The sequence below is a fragment of the Mastomys coucha genome, unplaced genomic scaffold (assembly GCF_008632895.1).
Source record: "Mastomys coucha isolate ucsf_1 unplaced genomic scaffold, UCSF_Mcou_1 pScaffold22, whole genome shotgun sequence".
In the NCBI taxonomy this organism is placed as follows: Eukaryota; Metazoa; Chordata; class Mammalia; order Rodentia; family Muridae; genus Mastomys; species Mastomys coucha.
The window spans coordinates 243,229,162-243,237,242 of record NW_022196905.1 but is presented as its reverse complement, the minus strand read 5'-3'; positions in this window follow the sequence as shown (position 1 = coordinate 243,237,242).

Below are 8,081 nucleotides of genomic sequence, written 5' to 3'. Positions count from 1 at the left end.
TTAACTCGTGTGGGTGTTCTAGGCGAGGTGGTTTCTCTGCAGACTGTACATGATGTGAGTGTGCATGTGTGTTAGAAGCCCTGCTGAGGAAAGAGATGAAGGGGCAGCATGCATGCAAGGCCCCCGGATGTACACAATGAGAACAGCGCCCCCTAGAGGCGTTAACTGGAGTAGCACCTCTGTCACCCATACCTGAGGTTGGTGAGAAGAAATGAATCAGAACCACCAGTTCTCCATGGAGACTGCCCCCTGGCTTCTCACATTAAACCCGCACACTACATGTGGTTGTTTTTGGTACAGTTGCATCATCACTCCTTCTGTGATGTGCTTGGGATGTATTGGTCACATAAAACCCAAGCGGATCAGGATTTTTCCTTGACTTCAGAGGATCAGAGAAGATCACAGAGTAGGGCTGGGGAAATGGCTCTTCAGTTACCAGTGCGTACTGCTCTACTAGAGGACCCAAGTTTGATTCCCAGCACTCAAATCACGCAACTCATGATCACCTGTGACTCCGGTCCCAGGGGATACCAACACCCTCCTTTTCTATCCTATTCAGATTCCCGTGTATGTGCTTGTACACACACACACACACACACACACACACACACACACACACAGAATTTTTAGAAATCAGAGTAGAGGCAACAGCTATGTTAAAACCCAGGATGCCACCTCCACCCCTTTCTGAGCACTGTGGTTTGCTATGACTCAGGAGGGGCAAACCTATGGTTTTGAAAGATCCAGCAACCCAGCAACAGAGTTTTGGAGTCCTGGGCCTGATGTCTTTGGGAGGATCTGGAGGCAGCACTAGTCTTTTCCCCCAGACTGGCAGAGCTGCTCCCTAAGTAGGCACCATGAATCAACCACAGGCACCTCTGCCATGTTGATAGATTTTCCTGCCACTAGTGCTAATTTCCTGAAAGCCCTTCTTTCCCACCTTCAGCCTCTCCATCAAAAGGAACAAGATCTGTAATACTCAGTAGCTACTTGGCGAGTTCACCGCTATGGTTATCTACCAGGTCTTATGACTCGAAGAGCTGGAAGTGAAAACTCGCTGTAATAATAGCTGGAGGGAGCTTAGGCCAGAGTCTTGTTTCAGCACTGGTACTGTTCCCAGTGTACAGATGAGGAGAAAAGTAGGCTATGGGAGGCAAGAGGCCTACCTGAAGATGGAACCAAGGTCAGGCCCAGATAAGAACACAGTGCTCTCAGATTCTGCCTAGGAGCCATGGGGAATCCTGCTCTACAGAGTCATCTAGATTTAGCTGGTTTTTTTTTTCAGGGCTCAAATAGACCTCCCCCAACCCCATACCCCCTTCCCAATGGTTCTCCAAACAAATCCCAAGTTCCCGCCCCCTTGACCACAAAGCTGGTGGTAAGAGATTCCAGTCTAGTCTTGGTTAGCTTTCGAAACCTGGGATAGCATGCAGCTCTGGCTGAACTCCCTCTTGGAGCTTTTTCTGGGCCTAGTGGATACCGGATGAGGTCTCCAATCCAGGGGAAGATCATAAGAGTTTCTAGGCTAGGCTGGCTAAGAGACCTCTGGGCAGAGTGCCTCAGGGGTTACCCTGTATGGGGGGCTGGGGTTGGTCAGAGCCAACACCCTGCCCTTACTCAAAACTCTTTAGGAAAATAGTGTATCTGAGAGTCTTCTTCAACTTCTGTTTCCCTGGAATGTTCCTAAGTTCTAGCCATCCTCTTTGGGAACACACTAGCTGTAAGAGATCAGTGTTGGCTCAGAACCCCAAGATCAAGTTCTCAGCACAAAGGAGATTGATTTTCCCCAGAGAGACAGAGGGCAGAGAATAAGAGACAAAGGCAGGAGACACAGGAAGAGCGGGAAGGGGAAGGGAACAAGAGAGAGGAGGCAGGGCTATTTGTCCTGGAGGACAAAGGACTGCCTCTGGATAGAGAGGAGACCGACTTGGCACACAAGGAAGTGATGGTTTACAAAGGTAAAAGAGGAAACCCTGTGTTAGAATGAGGTATTTAATTTTAATTGGGCATGTTAATGAGGCGAGCCAAGAGGGACTTTTGATGGCTGGATTTCAATACTTTGATAGCTGGACCTTGGTAGTTGGCCTCAGAAGGAAGAAGTAGCTAAATAAGGGAGCAGGCCTTGGGGGCCAGCTTTAGGAATGGAATCTAACAGTGTTTCGCAAGGCAGAGGGGCCTGCCAGAACCATGTCTGCCAGGCTGGGCTGGCCAGACAGCGTCCCTTTGCCAGTTCTAGTCTATGAAGAATAAACTCACTGTCCAATTCTGTACCACAATCTCCTTGGGTCAGCTCTCTCCTATTCCAGTTCTTCTACATACTTATGCAACCTCTAAGATCTTTCTGGAAAGTAACTATGCCTAGGAGATGTTCCTGTTGTGGTTCCCAGGGCTTCAGAGCAGGGTCTACGCTTTCTGCAGATGTACAGACCTGGTATGCCAGCTGAGCCACACTGCTGAAGATGAACAAGCCTGACTCAAGACCTCTGATCCTGCAGCTCCCCTTGATTGACAGAGCTTCCCTCTTCTCTCATGTCTGGTCTCTCTACCTTTTCTTACTAGTTATTTTAAATGCTCCTTCTGAAAGCCCTTCTAGGCTCCCTAGCCTCACCCAAGTTAGGTGGTTTCCTCTGTGGTCCCATACCTTTCAGCCTATCCATTCTAGCATCCTTCACACTCAGATTCTGTCATCAGCCATCCAGGATAAGAGTCTGGTCGGCTGCTGCCACCTTCCTAGTGCCTAGGCACTATTCTTTCCCAGGTTGGGTTGTTCTTATTGTCTGTCAGTCTGCCTATGTGCCTGTATGTTTACCAACTTCGGTCTCTTTCCTTTCAATGAAAGGAAAGTAGATGACTTTTGTGGCCAATCATTCCATTGCCCTTCCATCTGCCTCTGTTTCTTTCCTCAATTCTCACCCTTTAACTTGCTCTTGTTCTATTAAGTACCCTAGGCAGTCTCATTGCCACCGAATACCTTCATTGATCCATCTCCATTGCCAGTTTCTCACAGGCATGGATTTCTTTTGACACAGTTAATGGCACTGGTACATAGAAAGAGGGGCCCTGACTCTTTAAGGGATCTTCTTCTACCCAGAAGTCTGGACCTGCCAGGCTTGAGAGAGATCATTTGTGGAGAGAGCAAAGCAGGGACTCACTCCTTCCTCCACTGAGGCCAATCTGAGAGGAGTGTGGGCATAGAAAAGGCCACCGTGGCCAGGCCTCAGCCCCTCCAGCCCAGGCCCTAGTAGAACCTATAGGGAAAGAGAAGTGTTGCCCAGCAGTCTCTCTAGCTAACCCACCCCTGGTCTTTCCTCCTAAATCCTTTCTGACCGCTTCTTTGAGGACTTTCAGCTCCTACCATTGTATGTCCTAGACATTGTGTCCACCATTCTAGGGCTCTGGTGGGTCCTACAGCAGCTGCGAAGGTCATGTTAGAAAGACCCTGAAGTGTTTGGTGCTTCACATCAGTCCCCATTGCTCCTTTTCCCAGCTCCTCTTTACTGGATGCTTCCTTGGATGTCAAGGCTTTTTACTAGGTTAGGGTCTAAGCTAGAACTCCTGGAACCTCTGCTATTGTAGCCTGCAGACCCCTGGAGGCAAAGTCTGATCCCTTTTGGTTCACCCAAAGCACATTGTATATATAATATTTAATATATATTTTAAATATATAAATATATTGAAATAATATTATATATAATATAACATATAAAATATAGAATAGTTATATATTAAGATAGTAGTATATTTATATATAACATCTAATATATATTATATAATTATATTATATGTTATACAATATAATATAATGTATATAAATAAATGCATACACACTTTATATATTTGTATATTATATATAATGTGTATGTATTTATTTGTATACATTATATAGTATAACATTATACATATATATATACATATGTGCATATATACATATATATGTCTATATATGTATATATGTATGTATGTGTGTGTGCATATATATGAATACACACACACACACACACACATATATATATATTCAGGGCAAGGACCTAGGGAAGGAAGTCCATTCATTAAGAAGTGTTGAGGACCTTGATTGAGCTTCATACTGCCTACTTTATTGCAGCAAGAGCGAGAACAGGCACAGGTTTCCAAAGCCTGGTCCTGCGATGGTCACCATCAGGGAACTGGTTTGCGCACTGTTAATCCAGAGCCAGAGAAATGATGAGGGCCCTGAAAAAGCTAGAATTCACCAGGTGCCTCAGTGGCAGTCCTATGATTGTGGTTGTATTGTCCCAGCGTTCTAGCTGCTGCAAGGTGAATTGATGACTGGCTCCAAGGCACTAGAGGCTCAGGAGTCCTCCCAGAGGCGTCCAACCCTTTTGCTCTGGCCGACTGCTGAGTCGACCGCTGTAAGTTCCAGGCCCAGGCGCCCTGGAGTCCGCTCTGGCTCTGGATAGGAGCCAGCGACGCGATCCATCACTGCAGTTGGCATGAGGCCAGATGTCTGGTCCTCCGGAGCTCCCAGGCAGCTGGCGCTGCGGGTGTGCAAGGAAGGCTAAGACCCGCTCCTGGTAGCCACAGCCTGATGCACGAGGAGTCGTCAGCTGCCTGCCTTGCTGCAGAGCCTGTGGCCAGTGGGACCGATGGAAGAGTACTCTCCCCAACACTAATTGGCCCTTTCCCAGCCTGCTTGGCTGTTAATTACTCCTTCGAGTGTAAAGGTATTGGAGAAAAGGGGGGCGCTGCCTCCAGAGCTGGAAGCTAAAAGCCAGGTTCTGGCCCCAAGTTGGGCTTCGGGAATGCCTGCGAGCTCAAGCGGTGGCTTTGTACGTGTAAAGAGTTCACCATCCCTCCGGGGTTGGCAAGCAAAGAAACCAGAGAACGTAGGCAGGGTGTGCGGTCTGGGAAGGGGCTGGTGGAAGACAGCACCTTCTTGGGTGGGTGAGGAGGGTATGGAGCCAGCAGTCCACCTGGCTCCCTTACAGGTTGCCCATTGGTATTCTATGCTGGAACCCAGGGGTTTCCCCGGAGCCTTTTATTACTCTGTCAGCCTCAGCCCTGATGGGGTCTGAGCTCTTATTTATGCTCAGCTGTACTTCCTCTAATTTGGAGGATAAACACCCTCCCTTAAGCCTGAGTGAACAGGCCTACAGAAGGATGTTGAAGGAGAAAATCAAGTTGGGAGTGGACACTCCCTCACCATGGAGGCAGGAGGATTGTTAAGAGTTCTAGGCCAGACCCAGGTACCTCGTCAACTTGGACTACAATATGAGACCCTATCTGAAGAACAGTATAAATAATAGGTGCTGGAGAGATGGCCCAATGCTTAAAGGCACGTTCTTTTCTTGCAGAGGACGTATGTTCAATCCCTAGCACCCACATGGTGGCTCCAAACATCTGTAATTCCAGTTTCAGTGATTTGATGCCCTCTTCTGAAGTCACACATGTTGCATATACATGCAGGCAAAACACTCATATACATAAAAATTTAAATACATAGACCTTTAAAAAATAGAATAAATTAAAAACAATTAAAGCTCAGAGAAGGTAGGAAGGCTTCAAGGTCACTGAAATAAACATAGGAACGTTGCAGTGGGGGAAGGGAGAAATTTGGCTCAAATCTCAATGTAACATAAGTTAAGTGGAAATTTATAGTTAACAGCAGTGTGATCATCGGGTGAAAAAAATATTAACAAGAAGTACTTGAGGTTCTGGCTAAAGGTATCTAACAATTCTTCAAAAAAAATGAATTTATTTTATGTGCATGAGAGTCTTGCTTGCATGTATCTCTGCACTGTTTGGTGCTTGCAGAGACCAGAAGATGGTGTCAGATCCCTTGGAACTGGAGGCAGAGATGGGTGTGCCTGAAACCAAACATAGGTCTTCTGGCAGAGCAGCCAGTGCTTTTAAATGCTGAATCATCTCTCCAGCCTGCTTATCTAACAAGTTCGGCTGAGGATGGGGCCCAGGTGCTCAGACATCTCCTGGAGGAGGTGTAGGATAAGGGCCTCCATTAGTTATGAAGGGTGATCAGATACTGAGTGTGTGTGTGTGTCGGGGGTAGATCCTCTGGTTAAACTTGGCAGGGCTCTTGCTAAAATTGGACCTAGTTGAAACAAAGGCAGAGCCTTCAAAAGTCTAGCCTCCTTGAAGAAGTGCAGGGGAGTCTGAAGTGAGTCAATGAGAGAGTACTTTCTTAGAGCATGTATCAGTCAGTCTACTTTCCGTTACAGTGGAGCATTCCACAAGTGTGGCTGCATTAGTCACAGTAACCAAGAGGTGGAGACAACTCAGCTCTTCTTTTCCTCTTCCTAAGAACTCAGATATCGAATGGATTGTGTGAGTGTGTGTGTGTGTAAAATATACACAGATGGTTTTCAGCTTTGAAATGGAACAAAATTGCTGCAATCAACAATATGGATGGACCTTATAGACATTATGCTGGGAATGAAAGGGCAAAAATAAGAGTTTCTTCTAGCTGGGCAGTGGTGGCGCACGCCTTTAATCCCAGCACTTGGGAGGCAAGGCAGGCAGATTTCTTAGTTCGAGGCCAGCCTGATCTACAGAGTGAGTTCCAGGACTGCCAGGACTACACAGAGAAACCCTGTCTTGAAAAAACAAAACAAAACAAAAGTTTCTTCTATAACTATAAGGTGCCCAAAAGAGTCAAATTCACAAAGACAGAAAGTGGAAGTCTGGGGGCTGGAGAGATGGCTCAGTGGTCCTGAGTTCAATTCCCAGCAACCACATGGTGGCTCACAACCATCTGTAATGAGTCTGATGCCTGATTCTGGCATGCAAAGATAAAGCACTCATATACATAAAATAAATAAAAACCTATTTTTTTAAAAAAAAAAAGAAAGAAAGTGGAAGTCTGGGGAGCGGTGACATAGCTCAGCAGACCACTTGAGCACTTGCTATTCTTCCAGAGGACTCGAGTTCAGTTCCCAGCACCCCAGTCAGGTAGCTCACAAACACTTGTAACTCTAGCTCCAGGAGATGTGACATCTTCCTCTGGCTTTCATGGGCAGCCACACATATGCGGCATATACATAGATACATACACATAGATTAAAAAAAATTAAACCAAATTTTTAGAAAAGAAAGTGGGCGACTGCGGAGGTAGCTCAATGGATAAAAGGGCTTGTTTCCAGGGCTTATGACTTTTGTTTGATTCCTGGAACCCACATGGTGGAGGGAGAAAACACTTGAAAGTTGTATTCTGGCAGTCACATGGGCACACTAACACATGCCTGTATGCGCGCACACACACATACACATACAGAGAAAGAGAGAGAGGGAGAGAGAGGGAGGGGAGAGAGAAGAGAGAGAGGTAGAGAGAAGAGAGGGAGAGAGGGAGAGAGAAGAGAAAGAGAGAAGAGAGAAAGAGGGAGGGGAGGGAGAAGAGAGAGAGGGGGGAGAGAAGAGAGAGGGAGAGAGAAGATAGAGAGGGAGAGAGAAGAGAGAGAGACAGAGAGAAGAGAGAGAGGGAGAGAAGAGAGAGGGAGAGAGGAGAGAGAGAGAAAGAGAGAGAGGGAGAGAGAGAGGGGGAAGGGAGAGAGAGAGAAGAAGAGAGAGAGAGAGAGAAAGAGAGAGAGAGAGAGAGAGAGAGAGAGAGAGAGAGAGAGAGAGAGAGAGAGCGCCACATTTTGTGGAACAGGTTGGGATATGTCCCAGACAGTGAGGAGGATGGAAGGGTAAGACCTAATGGCTGTGAGCGTGGGGTGGGTGTGGTCTGATATTCATGGGGAGAAGGATGATAGACTTGAGATAGAGAAGAAATGAGCTCTGCTTCTCTCTCTTTCTGTTTTGTAGTTGTTTTTTTGTGATGGGGTCTTATGTCATCCAGGCTGGACTCAAACTCTGTGGCTGAAGATGACCTTGAACACCTTTGCTTCTCACATTTCACGTGCTGAGATTACAGGCGTTCACCACCACATCTGGCACTAGCGAAATCCTTTGCAGTCCCAATGCCTTCGCTTCAGTCCCTCTAGCAAGCACAGCCCAGGAAGCAGCAAGCAGCACTGTTCTGTTACTCAAAGGGCTCTAACTGAGGTCACATCCATTTCACCCAACTATTTTACAGAGAGAAACATCGCAGA